Genomic DNA, 24,524 nt, shown 5'->3' on the forward strand with positions numbered 1-24,524 from the left:
GTTTTGCATTTCCTTTATTGATAGGTGTTAGAGGACCACACATAGACCCAACTCTGCCTTTATGTCTTGGTAACTACTTCTCAAAAGTAGAGGTTAACTATTTGACATCTGATGGAAGTTGCCAACGACATCCTTCTTTCAAGGTAAAAGAAGTAAAAAGGACCAACAATTTGTTTCCTTATTTTATGTCTTAGATCTCTATGGTAGTCTAATATGTTCTCTTTGTGCATGTGATGGTTATGATAATATATATACATATGTATTACATATATATCTTCAAATTATAGTTTTAAAAATCACAGTTATTTCTTGATGATACCCAAATAAGGCAAAAACACAGGTTAGAGAATTATAGAATTCTCAGCTCAAACAAGAAGTTGTTATCCCACAACTTAAAGAGGAATGGACAGCACTGAGTCAATCTTGGTTTTTGATGGTTTTATGAACCAAAAACCACTCAACTCAAATCAGTAGTTGAAACATTTTATTAAGGCAAAGTGTGGAGAGCTGAGTTTCTGCATTCCCCACATGGGTGTGTTTTGATTTCATGCCGATCTGCTTATTTTCTCTTACCTGGAGCTTCAAAAGGAAGCTAAAATAGGAAATGCAGGAAATCCTGACTAAAATGATGAATAAGAGGCTATGATTTTACAAAGCCTGGTCTTCCAGCTCCCAAAATATCTGTGGTGGCCAGTTTGTTTACGTTTGTTTTTAACCGACAGTCTATCATGGAGTAAAATTTTTGGTGAAAGACAAAAGCATACTCTTTGTTGTGATGTCAGTGACAAATGGATATGAAGAGTTTCCACACTCTAACTTCTTGTATCTATATAACAAATAATTTGAGCAGTACCTTTCTAGTGGACTAATAGTTTGGCAGTTCACACACCCTCCATTTAGATGCTAAAAAGTTCAAATGACCCAGTTAGACTACTCAACCTTTCTAGGACTTGTGTTTTGTTTTGGTTCTAGTTTTAAGGGAGTTGTTTGAGCATACTATAAAATGTAAGATACTAAAAATACCTTTGATTAGAAGTGTTTTAAATACTGTACATAACTTGATGGGAAATTTGTTGCCTGTTCAATTGGTAACTGGGAGAGAGTTTAGTGCATCTGATTTCAACATTTTCTATGGATATTCATTTCTTAACTGAGTGTCTGGGAGGAAGCAAAATAAGTAACAAACAGCTCAAAATACACACATATGCACAGACACACAAAGAAATATAGCTTTCATAGATATGTGTAACCCATGGTGAGAGTACATACAATAAACCTGGATAACTCTGAAGGGAATGAGATTGAATTTGTCTGGTTTTGAATTCTTATAGGCTTTTTTCAAAGGAAATTAAGAAGTAGGTTGAGGAAACCTAATTAAGCTTGCTTTGGACAGGTATCTCTATGAGGCCCTACTATGAGGCCAATATGTATTGGAGGGCAAAGGGATGTCTTGAGTGAAAAGAAAATATAGTACTTTGCAGTGGGAAACATATTTTAAAAATGTATCAGTGAAAACTAGAATGCATTTGAAAAGTTTTTGAACCCATCTCCAAGATAGGATTGTAAATTCATGAAGTATTTATCAATATGTTGCTTTTGGGGTGTTAGATGTCTATGTACCACCGCTTTTTTCTTCCCAACTTTCAATGTATCTATAGGCCGGAAGTTTGCCTCAGCTGAGTAAGAAGAAAAAAGGTGAGCAGATCCTATTCAAAGGCATCAGCAGCCAAACAGATGTGGTAAGAGTGATGGTTCTTGTGTTAGAAGGCACCTGGCTGCTGCTTTGATTCAGGAAAATGGCACCCAGAGAGTTGTTTGGAAATGAGTCAAATGATCCAGGATGGGAGAAGCTGATTTATTTGACTAAATTTAGGCAAGAGGCATTGAAACTACTCCCACTTATCAAGGTTTATGCAAGGCCATTATAGTATTTCCACATTATCTCTCACTTTATTAATTCATTCAAGCAGTCTATTTGCTTTTTGGCCCAATGTAACCCATTGAGCAGACATCTTAATTGAGCTGTTCATAATGATGCCTACATCTTTTTCATGAGGAGTGCCAACTAATTCAGAACCCATCAGACCCATTAGTGCATGGGAACTTTAAATGGTCTTTTTCAATATGCATTACTTTGCAATGAACTACTCTGAAGTGTATTGGCCATGAATAACCTAATCAATTTGTCTTTTGGTTTCTTTGGGAATACCAGAGAATCACTCAGTGCCTCAGCTGGCTTTATGATACTATGATCTCTTGGTTAAACTGGTTGGTCAAACTTCAATTCTTACTTTCAGTATTTTCATTTTTAGAATGTGTTTGGCCATCAAAATCCTAAGGTTCAGTGGAGGGTATTTAGTGCAGCAGTTAAGACCCCACTTGGGATATCTGCATTCTGTATTGTAATGCCTGGGTTCAGGGCTGAATCCACTTCTGATTCTAGCTTTCTGCCAGTACACACCCTGCAAGGCAGCAAGTGATGGCTCAAGTACTTGAGTTCCTGTCACCCACATGGGCAACATGGATTGAGTTCTCTGCTCCTGATTTTAACTTGGTAGCCCTGGCTGTTACAGGAATTTGGGCAGTGAACCAGCATATGAGATCTCACTGTGTGTCTATCTCTCTACCTTTGAAGTGAATAAAATAGTGGTAGGTGTTGTAGCACAATTTGTTTAACGGACATTTGGGATGTTGGCATCCCATTTGGAGTGCAAGTTTGAGTCACGGCTATTCTGCTTCTGATCCTGTTCCCTGCCAACATGCCTGGGAAGCAGTAGAAGGTGGCTCAAGTACTGAATTCTTGCCACTTATGTGGAGATCTGGATGGAGTTCAGGGCCTTGGCCTGCCTCACCCCTGGCTGTTGTGGTTGTTTGGCAAGTGAATCAATGGATGGGAGATCTCTCTCTGTCTGTCCCTCTCTGCAACTCTGCCTTCAAATAAATAAGTAAATAATTAAAAAAATTTTTTGACTTGAAAGACAGAATTACAGAGAGAATGAACCATCTACGGGTTTACTCCCCAAATGGGCACAACAGGAGAAGCTGGGCTGATCCGAAGCCAGGAGCCAGGAGCTTCTTCCAGATCTCCCACATGGGTGCAGGGACCCAAGAACTTGGGCCATATTCTGCTGCTTTCTCAGGCACATTAGCAGGGAACTGGATTGTAAGTGAAGCAGCCAGGACTAGAACTGGTGCCCATATGGGATGCCGGCACCCAGGCAGCAGCCTTACATGCTATGCCACAGCACCAGCCCCAAATAAACAAATTCTTAAAAAAAAATAGAACTATAGAAATTTAAAATACCCTGAATTTTTATTTTAAGTTAAAGTTATATTTGAAGTCTTTTCTATTATTTAAAAAAAAACCTTAGGCACTAAAAATCTCCAAAGGATGAAGGAAATCAGAAAGTATATGTCTCATAATAAAATTCTACATAGAAGAAATATATTTCAATATTCAACCAGGCTAATGGATTCCATAATAAAAATTAATAATTCTGCATATATTTGAATCTAGCAAAGTGCTGATTTTGTTTGTATGCTTTGATTTGAAATTTATTGAAATGAGTAATCATTCTTGATTTTTCAAATTCTCCCTTTATAAAAATATTGAAAATTTAAGAGTGGAAGTAATCTTTAGACTTCCATCCTGCTAAGAGATAGGCAAATCTTTCTCTGGAATTAGGCATATATTATAAAAGAAGGAGGATGATATGCTGTGATGTGATGACTACTTCATCTGTATTTTTGCACATATATGGTGAAGGTGAATCATAATATTTGGCTTCCAAAATGTAGGATATTTAGATTAGTTATAAGGGCAACCTACTATTGAAGTCTATTAAAATTTTAATCTTGGCTTGAGAATATTTCAAATATATGTGGAAAATAATTCATAATTTCTCAAAATCATGATGTGGTTGCCATACAGATGAATTATTACTCTTCGGAGAAATGGAATTTGGCTGTAGCTCCATTATCATCATCCTGGCCACTAGCCGATCCTTAGGTCACAACAACAGGTGTTTGGTGTTCTTTGCCTCATTTTCACAAAACTATATGTAATCATGAAAGTAAATAATCATGTGGTGTATTTGATTTACTTCATTCTGATTGGATTTGGGCATCAAAATAACATTAATAGAAGTCATAGCAAAATATTTTTTACCATTCATGACATAAAACAACAAATATATTTGTATTTTGAGAGGAACTGCTTTTCCAGATGACAGGTGAAGGTCAGTAGGAATTATTTGATTTTCATCTTCAGATTCATAAATCTCATTTTGATTTGAAAGTGGCACAGGAAAACTATTAATATTACATATGTCAATGACAAATAGTATCAAGTATCCAAATATCCATCATCCAATTCAGATATCCCTCTGTAATCTGGGGGATTTTGATCAACAACAATGATCAAATGGGAAGTTGTTTGTTGGCAAAATTTCTCTTAGTGCATAGAAACCAAAGCCATCTTACTCTATTGGCCCTTTAAAAAACTATTTCAGTGATAATAACAACAGTTTGCATGTTGCAGTGTCACTATTTTTCAAGTCAGCTTTGGCAATTTTCCCACTCACATATTTCTGATTTTATCCATCTCAAATTCTCTGGAGAATGATGGACACTCACCAGCAACCAGTTTCATCACAAAGGAAATAGCAATAACAAAAAGGTAAAAAGTGATTTTCTTTTTTTTTATTTTTTATTTATTTTTTATTTTTTAACAGGCAGAGTGGACGGTGAGAGAGAGAGACAGAGAGAAAGTTCTTCCTTTGCCGTTGGTTCACCCTCCAGTGGCCGCCGCGGCCGTCGCGCTGCGGCCGGTGCACTGCGCTGATCCGATGGCAGGAGCCAGGAACCAGGTGCTTTTCCTGGTCTCCCATGGGGTGCAGGGCCCAAGCACCTGGGCCATCCTCCACTGCACTCCCTGGCCACAGCAGAGAGCTGGCCTGGAAGAGGGGCAACCGGGACAGAATCCGGCGCCCCAACCGGGACTAGAACCCAGTGTGCTGGCGCCGCTAGGTGGAGGATTAGCCTAGTGAGCCGCGGCGCCGGCCAAAAAGTGATTTTCAATGATTTGATTTCTAAACAAATATCTATGCTGTAGTATGCGTACTATCAATGCATTGAGAACCCAAAATTATATGTGAAAAAGAAATACCTTTGTGTTGACACTTTGGTTTATTTTTCCTCAATTCAAATTTGTGCAGTTAAAAATAGAATAGGGCCTAAGAATATATCATTCTAATAATGAACACAAATAGACATCCAATAACTCATCTCTGACAAACCAGAAATATAGACCCATTTTATATTTCATGTTCAGTTAGATCATATGAAGCCAAAAATTATTTAAATGTATTCTGTGAATAACTCTTACAAAATGTACATTATTAGGCAATTTTCATTTGGAGAAATGCATCAACATAAGGAAAAAAGTATCACTACAGAAAACTGAGACTCTGATGTATATATGGGACGAGGCAGAAAAACTCATAGTTCTTTAATTATTTTCTTTGGCCCATGTATTTTAATTACTACATTGAGAACATTTCAGTAGTCTCCGGAGTACACTGTTATTCACCTAGCTCAGAACAAATGTTTATGGAATAAACTATAGTAACACATATTCATACACAGGTCAGAAAGAAGTAACCAATATGAATTAAGAGAATCGAAATTATAGAAAGGAAAAATAGAAAACATGGAGAGTAAATCTGATGCATTGCTAAAGTTTAAAAGAGTCAAGAATTTCAAGTGTTATAAGGAAAAAAAAATCTTTAAGTTGGAAAAGGCATATTTCTGTACCTGTAATGTAGGTTGGAATTTTTCATTGGGAAAGAAAGAAAAGCTAACTAGATAAATGTAATGGGGGTAATATTTCAATACTGTCCTATATGTGAGAATATGTGTGCCTATGCATATATGACTGAGTATCTTGTCAACTTGATTAAGGTATAATTTACAAGTAAGAAAATACACGTCTATTAAGTATAGGCTCAATGAGCTTGAAAATATATTCATTGCTGTGGTGTAGTAGGTAAAGTCACTACCTACAGCGCCAGTTCAAGTCCCAGCTGCTCTCTTCTGATCCAGCTCTCTGCTATGGCCTGGGAAAGCAGTAGAAGATGGCTCAAGTGTTTGGGTCCCTGTGCCCATGTGGGAGACCTGGAAGAAGCTCCCGGATTCGGATCGGTGCATTTCCAGGCATTGCGGCCATCTGGGGAGTGAACCAGCAGATGGAAGACACCCCTTCCTCCCTACCTCTGCCTTTCAAATAAATAAATAAATATTTAAAAAATATATTCCCCAAGTAAGCTCCACACAATCCAGCTACAGAACATCTTACTTTAACTTAGGACCCTTTCATGGCAAGCAGCATCTGAAGCCTACATGATAGCTACTTAGAGAAAAGGAGCAACAAATAGAAACTCTTTCAGAAGAGTTATAATAGAGGCTGTTAGGCTTCAGAAGGGAGGCTAGATTCAAAGTCTTGGGCTTTTGAATGTGAGAGCCTAAGTGGCTACTAGTCAAACAATAGGTTTAGGAAGAGTGCTAAATGATCTTTTTATAGGAAATGTTTTCTCTCAGTTTTGATAAAAAAAATTCCTTGGGTTATAGAGATGCAGGTAATTCTAAACAACTAGAATTTGATCAGTTTGCTCCAGCATTGTGAAACAGTAGGGTGGTATAAATAGTGATGTGCTGTTTGAGTTTACAGGACCAGTTTCTCACATCTCCGGCATTCCCAAGAGTGACGGGATAGTGAAGGCATACAAAAACTTCCCATCACTCCAAAGGAGGAAAGGAGTCCAAACTGAATGAGACCACAGGCATGGAGTGGAGGCTGCAAGGTGCGAGGATTGTCACCTGGAGATTGATAAGAATTCAAGCATCAGCACTGGCTGACAAAACGAAAGGGTGACAACAGCCAAAACCCAGGTGTCCTCTCTTCCCTGCCTAGGAGAGAGGGCCTGGTTGTGATACAAGTTCTCTAGAACTTGAGCAGGCTCTTGGAAGAATGGGGAAGGGGAAAATCTTAAAGGGTCAGAAAGCACCAATTTGATGCAAATTAAGTCCCCTGCTATCAGGTTAAATGGGGCTCAAAGCAGACTTGGTTGTATTGTCAAAAAATAAAGTTCCATTTCTTTTCTTTCTTTAGTTCATTCTTTCCTCTCTCTCTCTCTCTCTGTCTCTGTCTCTCTCTTTCTGCGTGTCTCTCTTTCTTTTCTTATGTAAATTCTGAGAAATTTATTCCCACTACATAAGCAGAATAAATAAATAAAAAATTATGTTAGAAGCTACAATTAATAATGAATGGACATATCAACCATAGTGAATGACCTTATTTGGCCCACTCAACAGCCTGCATATGAGCAAGTCAAAAATTCTTCACTTATGTTATGATATAGAAAATCCAAATCATGAAGTACTAACCTTGAGGTTTAATTGATTCAATTCATCCAATAAATCAGTGAAAACTACTACTTGTTGCCTACTTGATATCTATTTTTTCCTGGAATACATTTCCAAGAGCTGTGAGGAATATGGAACAGGGTGATAATACCCTCATGAGGCGTAGGAATATGGTGGCACCAGGTTGTGACTATGTCCATACATTGTGAAAAGGGCTAGAGAGAGTACTGAAAAGTTTATGTTGACATTGCTGAAAGGAAGAGAGCTTCACTTAGGAATAGCCTAACCCCTTATGGTGGAGAATTATGTAGTGTGGAGAAGGTGGAATAATAGATTTAGCTATCCAACTCATGAGCCAGTAGAGGCATCAGTAGCCTGATATGGTAGTGGCGAAGAGCCTGCATAAAGTGAGAAAGGGGCTTGGAGAAAGCAAAGTGGTTTAGAGACTAGTTCTTGCTCAAGATTCAAAGGGGTGCGGCATGCTTGAGCTTGGTCTGCAGATAAATCCAGAGAGCAGATCGTGTCTTAGCCTCTTCTGGGATTAGAACAGAGTTCCAGTTCCAGTTGCCCTGAGGCCCTAAAGGAGAAAAAATCATCAATTCTACCTATTGTCTACGTCAAAGGAGAGGTGAGCAAGGGGAAGGAACAATGGAGCTGGCTTCCATGGTAACAGGGCCCCTTCCTTGTCATTTTGAACTGAGACTGCTACTGACTCTCTGACGTGATCAGGATGACTGTGGGACTCAAGGGCTCCTAGACTATAGACAGAGGTCATTGGCAATGCAGTGTTATCTAGAAAACACAGAGATTGAACATTGTGGCACCCATGTAGGGGGGAATCTGAGCCAGACTGAAGAAGTCACATGTGCAAAGAATATACAAGTCATCTATTTGGCACACTGCTGAGACATGAAAGAGGTTGTTGGAAATGAATACCTTGAACAGTTAGTCATTCATGCACAAAATGATCTAAAATAAATTAACCAACCAGCTAAAGGATTTGATAGCAATTTATAATTTCAATCAATTTCTAGGCATAAGAAAAATGTCCTAGATAAACATAAGTAAATGTGCCATGTTTTAAGCTAGACCCAGGGATGGTATGAATAGTAAAATCATTTCTGATTATTTCAATTGCATGTGGAAGTCTGTGACTGTTCAGCTGACCAGCATGGTCTTGCAGGGAAGTTATCCCTTCAGTCCTTAAATTTTGTGAGTCAATTTTGACAGGGTCCTCAGGTCCTGCGATTCAGGAACAACTGCTTTCTCTCTCTCTCCCTCTCATTCTCTCTGTCCTTCTGCCCCCACACCCCTCATGCATACAGGGCAAAAAAAGTATAAGACCTGGAAGAATACAAGCAAGCTCTTTTACACCTGTAACACCTACAGCATCTAGTAGAGTCACCATCTGGCTTCAGAGTACCCAATGCAACATATGATTGATCTTTGCTTTAAAACTTTTATTTATTATTTATTTGAAAGACAGAGTTACAGGCAGGGAGGGAGGAGAGAGAGATCTTCCATCCCCTGGTTTACTCCCCAAATGGCCACAGTGGCCAGGGCTGAGCCAGGCTGAAGCCAGGAGCCAGGAGTTAGGAGCTTCTTCTGAATCTCCCACATGGGTGTAGGGGCCCAAGCACTTGGGCCATCCTCTGCTGATTTCTCAGGCATGCAATCAGGGAGCTGGATCAGAAGTGCAGCAGCTAGGTCGGGAACCGTCACCCAAATGGGATGACAGCACTGTAGGCAGCAACTTAACCCACTGTGCCCAGATAACTGATCTTTAAGGCAGAAATCCTGCATGTGATTTGAGCCAAAGGAGATGGGAGCAGGGAAGGGAATAATAGAGACAAGGTTCAGGGACCCCTTCCCTGCCACTGTGGGCACAGACTGCATATCATATTTTAGGGCACTTTGAGCCAGGTTTTCCTTAAGTGCCCTGTTACGTCCCATGTAGCAAAAGCAATAATGAAAATAAAAACAGACTGAATATCTATGAAATATGTACTGTGTCCTAAGTAACCCTTGATGTGCTTTACAAACATGGTCTTATTTTGGCTTCACAACAAGTTTATGAGATAAGTATCATTATTCTCATTTTCCTGGCTCTAGAGTAAGACATATCCACAGAAATTCAGACCTATAAGACAAGCATGTTAACACACATATTATACTGATTTCTAGTTAGCTCTCATGCCACACCAGTGTGTCTCACAGATAAGAATGAATGAGATACTGGTGACTCCCATAAATAAGACATTGAGGTCCACAGCACTGAAGTCAGCTGACCGAGGGCGTCCTACAATATAACAGATCTATGGTAAATGAAGGTCCTTGCATGTTGGTCTATCTTTCTTTATATCGTGCTTCCTCTTAATTATAATTAAAAAGGCAAAGTAGTATTGCTTAGAAACACAAATATACAAAAATACAAAATATACAAGCTGTCTGGTACAATCACCATGATCAAATAAATGAAATTCTGTGGGAGCTGATTTTATGTATACATACATATTTTCCCACATATTGCTTTTTAATAAAGTATCAGCAAAGGAAACAAAAGAATACATACAGATTCTAAATCCTTGAAAACTCACCAGATTTCCTGATAACCAAGTTTGTGTCAATAGTTTGAAGATACTTTGATCTCAGCTGCTGTAAGAGATCCGAAGAAGGCATCTATTAAAATTTCATAGGTCATAATTAATGATCCTGCTCATAAAATTGCTTCTAATATCTCTGGCTCCAGATAGACAGTTTACCTGCAGGGAGAATTTTCTTTGCAGCAACACATGGAAGATCATAAATTGGCCTGGTTCATTAATTTAGTGAGTCTTGGAGAGCTAAAACCTCCCTCTTTCAAATTGATGATTTAAAATAAGTTTACCACTGCAAGAAGTGGAGAGATTATAATATACCTGCTTTCTAGATCTACCTCCATGGCCTGAGGTTGTGAGAAATTGAGGGAAATTTTTATTTCCAATTCCTTCTGTTGTTTCTCCACTTCCATGTCCTTGTGTCTGTAGGTTGTGCTTCCATAGCCATACGGCCCACCTTGCAAGCATCAGAGAATCTACCCATTTTGTCATGTCCACATGGAGCACAGTGTGGGGAACAAGGTATAATTCCATTATTTGTTGAAATATCTTACACTTACTCTGTCTTTTTCTTTCACTATTTCATCTTCTCTTTTCCCCACCTCTACCATTACAGCCTCAAAAGCCTAGTCTCTAGTTTCATATATATCAGTGTATAATTGAGGCAAGAAGAGTATTTCATTTCCACACTGGCTTCCTGCAACCTCACAGAGTATTACTTGGTTTCTCCTCTACTGTAAGAAATGACCTATCTGGAGATTATCTTGGTTTGAGTATACTTCACAAATGCTCATCAACTTTGATATTTGTTCTTGGAAGGTATAATTATAAAGATAGATCTCCTAAAGGTAAAACAAAATGATATTTTAAATTAAATAGTAAGGCCAATTGGCCAATTTGACACTTGGGATTATCTGCACTGATTCTCTTCAATTTAGGGATTGCTGACTGAACCTAGCATTTTATCTGAAATAACTTTACATCCTTTTCAGACTGTTTTATGGCAATGAAATAGAAGCCATTAATTGACAAGAAAGAGAGCTATTAAATTTGCTTTAACAATAGACTCAAGTGACCACCATATCAAAAACATCGATGTGATTTTCTAGACCTCACAAAAATAGACAAAAGAGGAGGGCAAGAAAGGTGTTAAGTACGAGGGTGAAGATATAATTTACACTTTGTTATTAACTTAACCAATGTTGTCAATACTGTATTTTTCCATGCCTTGAGGCTAGCTGAAAATGGTAAAATTATCTCCAGTCCAATCAACTGCCAACTACCATTCGGGATGTGGGTAATACCATGCTCAAAAACTTGATAGTGCAACCCATCTTGTGTAGATTTTGAAACGTCACCACTTGGAAATTATATATCCAGAAACCAGAATCGAATCTGACATATCCACCCAAAGTGGGGAAGGGTCAATAGCCCATTAGCAGTTCCCCAGAGAATCTGTGTTATAAGTGACCTTCCTTTCCCTTTCTGCTGCCACTCTTATCCAGCTGCATCAAAGCTGCTCGGGGAAGAGACAAACTAATCACTTGCATATACTAAATTTGCTGCAGGCCATTGTGTGATAAATTGTCCAATTTCACTAAGCCAGGTAGCCTTGAAAAAGAAAGAAAGAAAATTCATTCTCATAGAATACAAAGTCATTGTGTGGTCAGCTCTTCAGTAGTACTGGAGGCCTAAAAATAACTACATTTTCTGGCAACCACTCCAGTCTTGCTGGGTATGTGCTATGTGACAGGTGTGACAATTTACAAGGCAGTCACCAAGTGAGTCTCCTTGGCCACAATGATTTGAATTTTTTAAAACTCTATCACATCCCTGATTTGGAAATTGTGGTTTTAAGAATTTTATTCAATAAAGGCACTAAAGCATGGAATATGAACCCTAGGATTGAGGCCACTTTGGAATATTCTGTACGATTAGTCAACCTGACAGCCTCTGGAACATCTTTAATTGACTTTAAAATGTGAATAATAACATGGGTGATGGCAATTTGAATATTAGAAATGATAATATAATAATAATAAAATAATGATAATAATCTAAAATAATGATATAATAAAATGATGATATAATATAATGTACTGGTATAAGGGAGGGTTTGGTTGTTTGGAAAATTTCTAGTGATATTTTGCCTTATATAGGCAGATAGCTGCAAAACACATTAAAGTTTAAATTTTGTTACTCATTTGTCCTAACATTTCTAGGCAGCAATCTTAAGGACACCCATATTTCATTGGCCAATTCTGAACAGATGGTGAGTAAGATGTTACGTGGAATTAAAAACTGGGATTGCCATATCTCTTGTTTCTCCTGTGTAACCTTGGCCCTTCATTATTGCACTGTTCCACCTCAAATATTAGTACCCTTCATTTCTAAAGTAACTCAAACAGGCTTTGCCAATGAGTATGCCTCACAAAGTCTGCTACATGGATGCAAACAGGTACTGTTTATAAAAAGATATTAAGTTATTTGGGAAACTTCGGGTTAAATATACTAAAATGGCACTTTTCTATGGTACTTACTAGAGCTTTAAATCACACTGTGAATTGTAGCTAATCAAGAGAGATAGACACTTTGTAGCATGTACCAAAATGATCTGTCCAAATACTATTAATCTGGAAGAATTCTGTTGGAATGATGTTTTGTAGAATATACCTGGCCACACAATTAATTTGCTCAATTTTGAGTGGATGCAGTCCTTTTATTTTTTTAAATAAAAACTGTTCTTTTTTTTTTAAAGATTAATTTCATTTACTTGAAACAGCTACAGAGAGAGGTAGAGAGGTAGAGACAGAGAGAGGTGTTCTATCCACTAGTTCACTCCACAGATGGCCACAACTACAGTAGCTGTGCCAATCTGAAGCCAGGAGCCAGGAGCTTCTTCTGGGTCTCCCACATGGGTGCAGGAGCCCAAGGACCTGGGCCATCCTCTACTGCTATCCCAGGCCATAACAGAAAGCTGGATTGGAAGAGGAGCAGCCGGGACTAGATCTGGCACCCACATGGGACGCCAGCACTTCAGGCCAGGGCTTTAACCCACTGTGCCACAGCGCCGGCCCCAGGGATCATCCTTTAAACGATCTTCAATGCCTACTGTATGGATGTATTATAGAAATAACATAAGATGAGGGCCAGCACCGTGGCTCACTCGGTTAATCCTCTGCCTGAGGCGCCGGCGTCCCATATGGGCGCAGGGTTCTAGTCCCGGTTGCTCCTCTTCCAGTCCAGCTCTGCTGTGGCACGGGAGGGCAGTGGAGGATGGCCCAAGTGCTTCAGCCCCTGCACCCATGTGGGAGACCAGGAAGAAACACCTGCCTCCTCGCTTCGGATTGGTGCAGTGCCAGCGGTAGTGGCCATTTGGGGAGTGAACCAACGGAAGGAAGACCTTTCTCTCTGTCTCTCTCTCTCTCTGTGTCTATAACTCTACCTGTCAAATAAAAAAATCTAAAAAAAAAAAAAAAAGATGAGAGAAATATATAAAAGTAAAACTGCAATGTGAACTGTTACCACAGAGTAGTTTTATTTTATTTATTTTTTAAAAGATTTATTTATTTGTTTGAAAGTCAGAGATAGAGAGAGAGAGTGAGAGACAAAAGAGAGCTTCTATCCACTAGTTCACTGCTCAGATGGCCACAGTGTCCAGGACTGGATGAGACTGAAGGTAGGAGCCAGGAGCTCCTTCCAGGTCTCCCATGTGGTGGCAGGGGCCTAAACAGCTGGGCCATCTTCCACTCCTTTTACCAGATGCATTAGCTGGGAGCTGGATCAGAAGTGGAGTAGCTGGGACATGAATCTGTGCTGATATGGAGTATTAGTGTTACAGGTGGTTTCTTTTTCTTTTTTTTTCTTTTTTTTTTGACAGGCAGAGTGGACAGAGACAGAGACAGAGAAAGGTCTTCCTTTGCCGTTGATTCACCCCACAATGGCCACCACGGCCAGTGCGCTGCCGCTGGCGCACCGCACTGATCCGATGGCAGGAGCCAGGTACTTCTCCTGGTCTCCCATGGGGTGCACAGCCCAAGGACTTGGGCCATCCTCCACTGCACTCCCTGGCCACAGCAGAGAGCTGGCCTGGAAGAGGGGCAACCGGGAAAGAATCCGGCGCCCTGACTGGGACTAGAACCCAGTGTGCCGGTGCCGCAAGGCGGAGGATTAGCCTAGTGAGCCACAGCGCCGGCACAGGTGGTTTCTTTACCTACTACTCCACAACATCGTCCCCAGTGGAGCAGTTTTAGAAAGATTTCATGCAAGGATACAAAAATTCAAGGATGAACAGAGCACTGACTTCTTCCTCTTACCCTTATCTCCCACTGATCATCTGATCAGTTCTTAAGGGTGATAAGAGATGAAGAGGTGCTCTCATTTCTGGCAAAGTTTGGGAGAACATGACAGTCCTAGAATTTTCTGTGACAAAGCAGTTCTTGGGACTTGAAAGCAGACTTTGTAGGAGAAACACACAAGGGAAGAAATGTGGCCAAGGGGATATCCATTCTGTTTAGATGGCACCTTGTCCTTTAGGAAAGCATTTGTAGCCGAGTAGAATTTTCATTACTATATCTTATCTGGACACAAAAAAAGCACATACGAAGAACAGTCTCCTATAATTCTTAGGTTTATATGAACAACTTGAAAAGCCACATATTTAAAATGCTCAGGGGGCTGATGTTGTGGCATAGCAGGTCAAGGTACTGCCTATGCAACACTGGCATCCTGTATGGGTGCCTGTTTGAGTCCTGCCTGCTCCACTTCTGATCCGGCTCCCTGCTGATCCTCCTGGGAAAGTGGCAGAAGATGGCCTAAGAGCCTGGGCCCCTGCTATTCATGTAGAAGACTCAGATGAAAGCTCCAAGCTCCTGGATTTGGCCTGCCCTAGCTCCAGCTGTTGCAGCTATTGAGAGGAGAACCGGCAGATGAAAGATATCTCCTGTTCTGTTTCTGTTTATCTCTTTCTCTGTAACTATGACTTTCAAGTAAATAAAATACATCTTAAAAAAAAGTGTCAACTAAAAAAATAAAATGCTCAGTAGAGAAATAGAAGCTATTTTGGTTTTATTTATGTATTTAGTATTTTACTTAAGATTAAACCTGCTTTTACAATTAGCAACTATTCTCTGATTCTTGACCTCTTTCTCTATTTTCTGTTCCTCAACTTCCCCAGATCTCCCTGTCCCTACTTCTACCCCCTGTCAAACACCTTCAATGGATTTGTAACAAAAGTATTGAATATCCTCATGTTTACAGGAACATAGGTAAAAATATATACTTTAAAATGCAAGCTGATGGGGCTGGTGCTGTGGTGCAATAATTGTACAGTCTCTGCTGCAGTGCTGGCACCCCATATGGGTGCCTGTTCGTGTCCCGGCTGCTCCTCTTCCAGTCCAGCTCTCGTTGTGACCTGGGAACAAGCACTTGGGCCTCTGCACCCACGCCGGGGACCAGGAGGAAACTCCTGGCTCCAGCTCAGATTGGCTCAGCTCCGGCTGTCGCAGCCATCTGGGGAGTGAACCAGGGGATGGAAGACCTTTCTCTCTGTCTCTCCCTCTCTCTGGCTGCAACTCTGTAACTCTACCTCTCAAATAAATCAATAAATAATCTTTTTTAAGAATGCAAGCTGTCCCAAAGAGGAAGAGACAAAATTCTGTAAGGCATTTTCTAATTCTACAGGGAATGAAGACCTATCAGAGGAGTCACATGCTTATCTGGAGAGAAATGTTTTAATGGGCAGGTTTCTGAAAATTAAGCTGATACACATTAGCAATTAAAGATAGAAAAAATGTGGGTAAATACTCATTTTTACCCAAATTAAGTAAAATTCTGTTTCAAAATATGATGATGTCAATATTCAGGTAATGTTTCAAAGTTGTTGCATTTAAGCATAAATATCTATGTCATAACTAAATCTTTATAGAATTTTTTAATTTATTCAAATATTAATATATTTTCTCAAAAACTTTTTTTGAGTGCTACTGAACATAATGAATGTATAAGTCCTTAAATTGTAATGAGCCTTATTTGGATGAGATAAATACTATTTCCCTATTTTACAGGTGAAAGAATAGAATTTTTATATATTTTTGTCTGCAATTCAGAATTCTATCTATCAATATATACTACCTCTTCAAAATGCCTTATGATTTTAAAGCCAGAAGCATTTTATGTATTCATCATTTCTCACCAAATAAAAGAACTGCCATAGAAATGCCTAGCTTTTAAAGTTCCATAGCAGAATTAAATAAGCTCAAGACTAAGCAGAAAATAAGAATACCAAAGCTGAAAGAAACAAAGTGAACTTAGCTCAGTTTTTTTCTGCTGACAAGCCAATTTGTAGTCCCCTCTATGCCCATGAATTCCTACAAGGCTGGATGCTTTGTGCAGTTGTCCTGGAGTCTCCAGCTCAGTGCTGAGCCATTGCAGAACTGAGTCAATCTGCCTTATCTGAACCCCAGGAGAAACACCAGCATTACCTCTTCAGTCATCTGAGGTCACTCATAGGCCATCTGGAAGCCAAAGTCTCTAGTATTCTATGGCACTTGGGAATGAAGCCAAATTGAAAGGATGGTTGGCCAAGGGTGCAGAATCCACATTAGCTTTTAATTCCTGATATCTAGACTAACAGTTGTGTTCAGGGCTCTTCATGGCAATCCCACTGGAATTCCTTTTGTGGAGGAGTTGCTCATTTTAAAAGGGCAGTTCTTGGTGATTCTATTCAAAAATACCTCATAGGTGATCTTAAAGTGTTTTATGGGGTTGAGGCCGGTGCTGTGGCGCAGCAGGTTAACGCCCTGGCCTGAAGTGCCAGCATCCCATATGGGCTCCGGTTCTAGTCCCAACTGCTCCACTTCCAATCCAGCTCTCTGCTATGGCCTGGGAAAGCAGTGGAAGATGGCCCAAGTCCTTGGGCCCCTGCACCTGTGTGGGAGATCTGGAAGAAGCTCCTGGCTCCTGGCTTCAGATTGGCACAGCTACGGTAGTTGTGGCCATCTGGGGAATGAACCATCAGACGGAAGACCTCTCTCTCTCTGCCTCTCCTCTCTCTGTGTAACTCTGACTTTCAAATAAATAAATAAATATTTTTAAAAAAGTGTTTTATGGAGGAAATAAGCCTCTTAATGCTCAAGATGTGGGTGTTGAGAGGAAAACATAGGCCTCTTGTGTTTGATACAAAGGAGTTGGCTCCAGTGAAGTTGCAATAGATGAAAGACTTGCTGAACTTGTAAAGCTCTTAGAAGGTAGAATTACATTTTTTAAAAGATTTTATTTATTTATTTCAGAGGTAGAGTTACAGACAGTGAGAGGAAGAAACAGAGAGAGAGAGAGAGAGAGGTCTTCCATCTGCTTCACTCCCCAAAAGGCCGCAACGGCTGGATCTGCGCCGATCCGAAGCCAGTAGTCAGGAGCCTTTTTCGGGTCTCCCACGTGGGTGCAGGGGCCCAAGGACTTGAGCCATCTTCTACTGCTTTTCCAGGCCACAGCAGAGAGCTGGGTTGGAAGTGGAGCAGCTGAGACTAGAACTGGTGCTCATATGGGATGCCGGCTCCGCAGGCAGAGGACCAACCCACTGGGCCACGGCACCGGCCTCCGGTAGAATTACATTTTGGGAACAGTTAATTTCAAAAGGAACTTTAAAAAGTACCACTTTTTTAAAAATATGAGCCTTCTTGAATTTCAGAGATTACCAAGTAAACTCCATGTGACGTGAACTTTAGTTATCAGTTTAGAAAGAAGAAACTGTCAGGAATTAAGAGTTCTTCTGAAAGAATTTCCAAGGTAAATCTAGAATATTCATTAATAAACCAGCAATTTTATCTGATTTCTACTCGATACCCACCTGCTAATGTTCTCAGCATCCAGAGTTCCTTACTAAGAAAAGAAGCAAACTTTTATTAGATTCAATATACAAGTAGTTTTGACTGCCTTAGCACCTAGACAATTTTATATTATAAATGTTATCTGCAGATGGCAAATTTATTTTAATACAATTGTTTCCTACCATTCTGTGAAGAAACTTCTGGAGTCATGATCCTTTTGAGCAGGAGAAGAAGTTGAGGTCTGAAGAGCTCAGATGATTTATCCTCAGAATCAAAACTGAATCCTTGACTGGGCTGGGACAAACCACAAGCCCTTACTTACATGAAGTATTTATATTTTAAAGATTTTAAACATTTTTTTTGCTTCTCTCCACAATATTCATTAGTTTTAATCTTATTATGGTCCCAATGTAGCTATTTTAAAGTGAAATTAAAAGGCAACCCAGCTTCAGAGGGTAACAGTTATTGAAAGAGGTGTCTGGAGAGCCATTTAAAATTTTCAAGTAAAAAGAGAGAGAGGGAGAGAGAGAGAGAGAATATGTGTGCGTCAACTGTTCTTTTCTTTTTAAAAATTAAGAAATCAAATATAGAAACAGTCTAATTTACATTAATGATCTGCAATCTATGAAACAATTTTTAACCATTTTACAGTGAAAGGATGGTGATTATGTGGGAAAGAAGATGGCAATAATAACCATAAATCTGAAAGCTGAGAATTTGCAAGGTAATGTTATATAAAAGTGAAATAGGCTTGATGCCTGGCCAGAGAATATTCACATGGAAAGCCTTCACTGCTACACTGAGCCATTGAGAAGGTGGGACTGGCTATCCTATTGTCCTTACACTTCAAGGATTGGCCTTTTTCTTCCTGGTATTGCAGCATCAGTGAGCACTTTGTGGAGGAGACAGCTGGGTTCCCAAAGAAGCAATGGCCGCCTTGATCCCTGTTCCAGGGAGAAGAGGTCAAGTCGCAGGTCAGGAAGTGGGAATACTGGGAGTGTGAAATAGATCCCTGCAGTGTTCTTCGCTTGTAACTTTATCACAAAAGCATGGTGTGCACCAACTGCTGGAATTCTGTTCTCCTTCCTGGGCTCAGTCCCTCTTAGAGAAATAAGAATTATTGCTTCATAGGAGTGGGGTGTGGAGGATGGAGAATCCATAAGGGATGGAGAATCAGGGTGGGGGTGTGGAAGACAGAGGTGGAGAGAGAGGTGTCTGTAACCACAGTGAATGGAACACACCCTCACTCCAGTGCAAGGGAAAGGGGATTGAAACAGAGACAGTCATGAGAGATACAAATTGCCTGGGTGTGCAAACTGAAGTAGAGACTTGATTGTAAATAGAGCCTATTTGCCCTGATTCCCTGTTCTTGATCCCACATCATCGTTGGGAAAGAACACTTTATGGAAGTCCACATATAAAGCACAATCAGAATCAAACTGATTTTAGACATACCCAACTTTCCACTGTGTCAGGAACAACCTTTCAAGGAATTCCCTTCTGTCACTTAGAACATGGAAATGCAATGAAAAGGATGCTTGATTGTGCCACAGTAAATAGTATGTTTTGTAATCATTTTAATATCTCAACTAAAATCCAAGTCTCTTAAGGTAGTTAATGGCAATTAGGTATAAATGTTATATTTTCAGCATTGTCTATTGCATGGATTTTGTTTTGCTAGGCTAATACTATGGAAAAAGTTTCAAATTTAAACATTATTTTTAATGATATAAATGGATTTTTTTAATAAAAGTCTGTAGAGAATTGGCTTCAGCAATGCCATTATGTGTTATTCATATTAAAAAAAGGGGGCATGGCATATACTCAGAGAGTTTTACAAGAAATTAGAATGCTACAAATGATTCCTTTTCTTGAACCCTGAAAAATTCCACTTTGATTTAGCACCAGTGGAATTGTTAATAAAAACTTCTTTGCACATCATGTATAAACAGCACAGCCCAGCCTGTATCAACTTTATGCTCCAATAAACAAGACAATAATGACAAATTATCAAAGCAGGCCTCAGATGTGACCCTCAATTGGGAGAGCAGCAATTTAATGAAGACAAAAGCTAGGTGAAAGCTGCTAATATCATTTACTGATAAACAGATTTTCTCGAGAGGCTCCTAGCTGAATCCCCTAAGGACCCATAAACCTGCATAATTCCATTTAAAATATTGTGCAATTCACTAAATTAGTCTTTGAACATCCTTACTATCCAATTACGAAGCCCCAGCATGGACAGAATAATGAAATTTTTCAAACTGTGGAATGCATGTGGTCTTAACAAACTTATGACAAACACCAAAATTAGCTTTCAATTTTGAGGCCAGTGTAGCTCCCTTTAATACCTCAAGTCAGAGTGGTAACAATAAAACACTATTGCAGGGCTAAGCAGAACAGAAGAAAAATAAATCTTAACTTACTCAGAATTCTGAACACGATCTACCTTCAGGAAAAAAAAATCATACGAAGTTGAATGATGTTTTGCATTTGCAAGCCATTTGGCCGCTTAAAATCTAGTAAAAGCTTTACTGAATAAAGGGTACAAAATACCTCCTGGACAGTTCTATCTTCCAGGCAGGCAGAATAAGGCGAGAGTTTGAGGAAGTGAAATTTATTTCTGTTCAAGCCTTGCAAGCTGCATTATTAAAGTCATTTGTCATGGTTTGAATATTTCTGCCTGATTCACCATTAAATTGGCCTTCTAATTACCAACTTTGTCATGAAAAGTGGTCTGGCTATTTCATTCACCAGAAAACTTCAATTCTTTAATCATCACTTGCTTCATAAAAAAAAAAAAAGAAAAAATCTCACAAAACAAAAAACCATATAGTTTTGTCCTAAAATTTTAAAAGAAACTATATCAACAAATTATTATAATTATCTTAATAGCCTCACATTTTAAAGTTGTTAGTAAATACTGAGAAAGTTAGTTAATGTTTCTTCATAAAAGCACTTGGCAACAAAGCACTTACACAACTCAATCTTGCTGTTGACCATGTAATCTCTTGTGTGAATTTCAGAGCCAACAGGTAACAACAGTAGTCATAACACTTGAGTTGTTTCCTCTTTACAGTCTCTATCTTCTTGGCTGTTTACCTTTACAGAAAAAGATGCGTAATCCATGGCTAATTCTGGCAGGCTAGTCAAGTGTGGACAAGTTGTTTACTAGGAAGGGATAGAGAACCGAACCGTGGCTTACAGACACACAGGAATGGTATTTTTCCTATTATATTCTGTTGGTTGTGATAATGTTACAACATACACTCTTATTTATTTATTTTTAAAAATTTTATTTATTTAATTTATTTAAAAGGCAAAGAGAGGGAGGGAAGGGGAGAGAACAATAAAGAAATAGAACTCTTATCTGCTTGTTCAGCCCTTCCCAAATGCCTACAATAGCATGGGCTGGGGCAGGTTTAGGCAGGCAGCCTGGAACTCAATCTGGGTCTTACATGTAGGTAGCAGGGAATCAATCATTTGAGCTATCAGTTGTTACTCATTATATGTTGGAATTAGGAGCTGCATCTCAAACCCAGTCGCTCCAAAATGGGATACAGGCATCCTAAGCCTGACCACTGCACTAAATGCCCACCCTTGTGCTCATATTTTAAACTATACAAAATAGCTTCTTCCAATGTTTGGGAGAAAGAAGACTAATGTGCTAACATTGTTACATTAACTCCAACAATATTAATCAATGCAACTATATTGGGAAACATCCACATAACAGAATAGAGACTGGCAGAAATGTTTTGAGCCATGTGAGCTGTGTTACATTTTGAAGATGGGGAAACTAAAATGTAGACGAGTTTTGTAAATGTCCTAAAGGGAAACTTAGCTAATAAGAAGCAGAACCATAATTTGAATCACTTTCAGCCAGATATTCTGGGGTCCATGTCTATGATCAGATCCCTGTGTGCATGGAAAGCACATAGCACAGAGCCTGGGTTGCGTGTCTGCAACCAGTCTCCGAAGAAGCAAATCTCTGGACAAGTTAATTCCTATGTTTAGAGAAACTTCTAAAAATGCAGATGCTTTAGACATTTTTAATTTTTAGGCTCCAAATAAAGATATTAGTGTTTTAACTGTTGAAAAGCATGTGACCGTATATCCAAAATTAGATCACTGGGGCTCATATATTAGCATCTCATGGTTGGCCTACAGATGCCTTCCATTGTTGAAACTGTGTTTCAGTAAGTGTGTTCAAAGACATGAGTAGCAAAAATGAGTAAGGCATCTAGATGAAATTTGTGAGTGTTCAAAACTTATCTAGATATGTTTTATTTTGGTTAATTACTTGGAGAAAAGTTGCATCTGCTACTAAGAGGCTAACTCGCAACGTAATTATCCTGTAGCTTCAAGATAATTTTGTGCATTTTCTGACCCATTGTCCAGAATGTATATACATTAACCTACTGGTTTTATTGTATCTTGACATTGAACCCACATGGGGAAATTTGGTTATGAATCTTGAGTGTCATAAAATATGAAATTAGATATCAAATTTTAAGAATAATATTGACAATTTGGAGAATAAAAAGGGTGATTCCAACAATTATGCCAAAACAATAGAGTGGAGCCAAGCTCTTTTCACTGCAATATGGGAGTGTTTATAGTCTGGATCTCTCGATTCATTCTCTACTTTTTCTGGATTACAATGAGTTCCTAAAAAAGGGTTATAGTGGATAATATTTTTGGAGTAGTGGTTTAAATTTATACTTTTTCTACTCTTAGACCCAGTGAAGAATGTTAATAGTATAAAATCTTATAGTCATCTTGTCTTAGGATTTTGAAATGAATTTTCCCTGTTTTACTAGTTTTCAGTGTTGCCTTTGAGAAATCCAATGCAATTCTGATTCTGGTCTTGATATGTGTCTTTTCCTTTTATCTTATCTTCTTTCTGTCCTTTCCTTCCTTATTTCTTGAAAACTTCAGATTTTGTGTTTATCCTCAATGTTCTGGAAATTCATGTCAGTGTGCCTTGGCTGTGTCTTGGTTTGGCCTTTTTATTTTCATTTATCGGACTGGCACTTTACAATATTCTTACAACATGGAGGTTAATGTTCTTCAGTTCTGAACACTTTCATTGTGTCATAGATTAGATAATAATTTTCTTTGTCCCATTTCCTCTATTCTCTCAATACTTTGTATTAACCAAATATTCTATATTTTTCAATTGACTAATTTGCTTTTTATTTTATTTTTCCTATTTGACTATTTTCTGGGAATTTTTCTTTTTTAAAAATATTCTAGTATTTGCTTTTATTTGGGGTGTAAGGGAGGAGGAAGGAGGAGAACACACTAGAGAAAAGGGCTAGAGAACAGGTGATCTTTTTGTTTTGATTTTCTCTCCAACAGAAAGTGCTGTCATTCCTATGGCTGGTTCACCTGAAAGACATGCTGTTCTGCTGAGTTTCAAAACGAGAAAGGTATTTTTCCTTTGACAGTAGGTCTGGGTGGGTTTGGCTGTATTCTACCGGGTACAGGCAGAGACAAATGAGATCCAGGGTCATCCAGGGATGGCTTGGCAATGAGGCAAGGAGGGGAGTGGGACAAAGAGGACTCACCATGGAGACAGCCATCAGACACTTGCAGGAGGAAGCGAAGGAGAGTAGACGAGGTACACAAGCATCCTTGGAGGAGGGACAGAAGAATTAAGACTTGGGTGAAAAGAAGGGAACAAACATACAAGCGAGGAAAATCCAGGGGTGGACACAAAATGGGGAGCTGTTGAAAGCTACAGGTGACATAGTTACACATCTTCTAGTACAACTGGCCCTGACCTGTCTGGTGGGCCCTGGATGGTGCACCAGTACCATCCACAACAGGTTCTGTTCTCTACTTAAAACGGTGATGAGCAAAACAAAGCTATGTGAGCAGTTTCTAAGACACTTTTTCTTCCAGGCTTTACAGAGACCTTAGAACCCAAAACCTGAGCAGCTGTCACACAGCCAGGTGGCAACAGGGCCCTCAGGGCCCTCTGCTTTCTGAGCCAGGTCTCCTTCAGAACTGTGAGAGTTTGGAGGTGGCAATTCCTATAGGGAGATGGCTGGTTAGCTACCCAAACTGCATCTGAGAAACTCCTAACCATCTATCAGTATTTCCATATATGATTTTGGCTTTCCTAATCTTGATTTATAATAGTTCTTCCTTGTCTGATTGTTCCTTTTCAGAGCACCCTGGTCTTGTTTTGTGAATGAAATATCTTTGCTTGACTTTCCAAGAATACTATTTTGTGAAAGAATTGTTTATTTGTTTGAAAGGCAGAGTGACAGGAGAGGGAGAGGGAAAGGGAGAGGAAGAGATAGGGTTATCTTCCATCTGTCAGTTTACTCCCCAAATGGTACAACACCCAGGACTGGTCAGTCTAAAGCCAGGAACCTAGAATGCCATTCAGGTCTCCCCCCTGTGTGGAAGAGACCCAAGTCCTTGGGCTATAATCCACTGCCTCCCTGGGTGCACATGAGTAGCTGGGACTGGAACTGGTACTCTGATATGGAATGCAGACATCCCAAGCCATAGCTCAAGCTACTGTGCCATAACACACACTCCAAAATATTATTTTTTAAAATTTCTTCCATTCTCTGCTTTGTCCTAAGTTCCTTTATTTGTTACTATGATTATTTTAATACTCTTTAACCAAGTGAGCCAAGGTGCCAGCCCCATTTTAATA

At 39.3% G+C, this 24,524-nt stretch overlaps 1 long non-coding RNA gene across 1 annotated transcript; it reads left to right on the forward strand.

Annotated features, from left to right (window-relative positions):
• The first annotated feature begins 1,658 nt into the window (after positions 1 to 1,658).
• On the forward strand, positions 1,659 to 23,280 carry LOC108177025 (uncharacterized). The gene is made up of 4 exons (XR_001793748.4): positions 1,659 to 4,678; positions 10,449 to 10,541; positions 12,242 to 12,291; positions 23,210 to 23,280. It is a non-coding gene; the product is annotated as an uncharacterized LOC108177025 (long non-coding RNA).
• Positions 23,281 to 24,524: the final 1,244 nt, after the last annotated feature.

The sequence above is a fragment of the Oryctolagus cuniculus genome, chromosome 9 (assembly GCF_051225735.1).
Source record: "Oryctolagus cuniculus isolate XC-2025 breed Fujian yellow rabbit chromosome 9, ASM5122573v1, whole genome shotgun sequence".
Lineage (NCBI taxonomy): Eukaryota > Metazoa > Chordata > Mammalia > Lagomorpha > Leporidae > Oryctolagus > Oryctolagus cuniculus.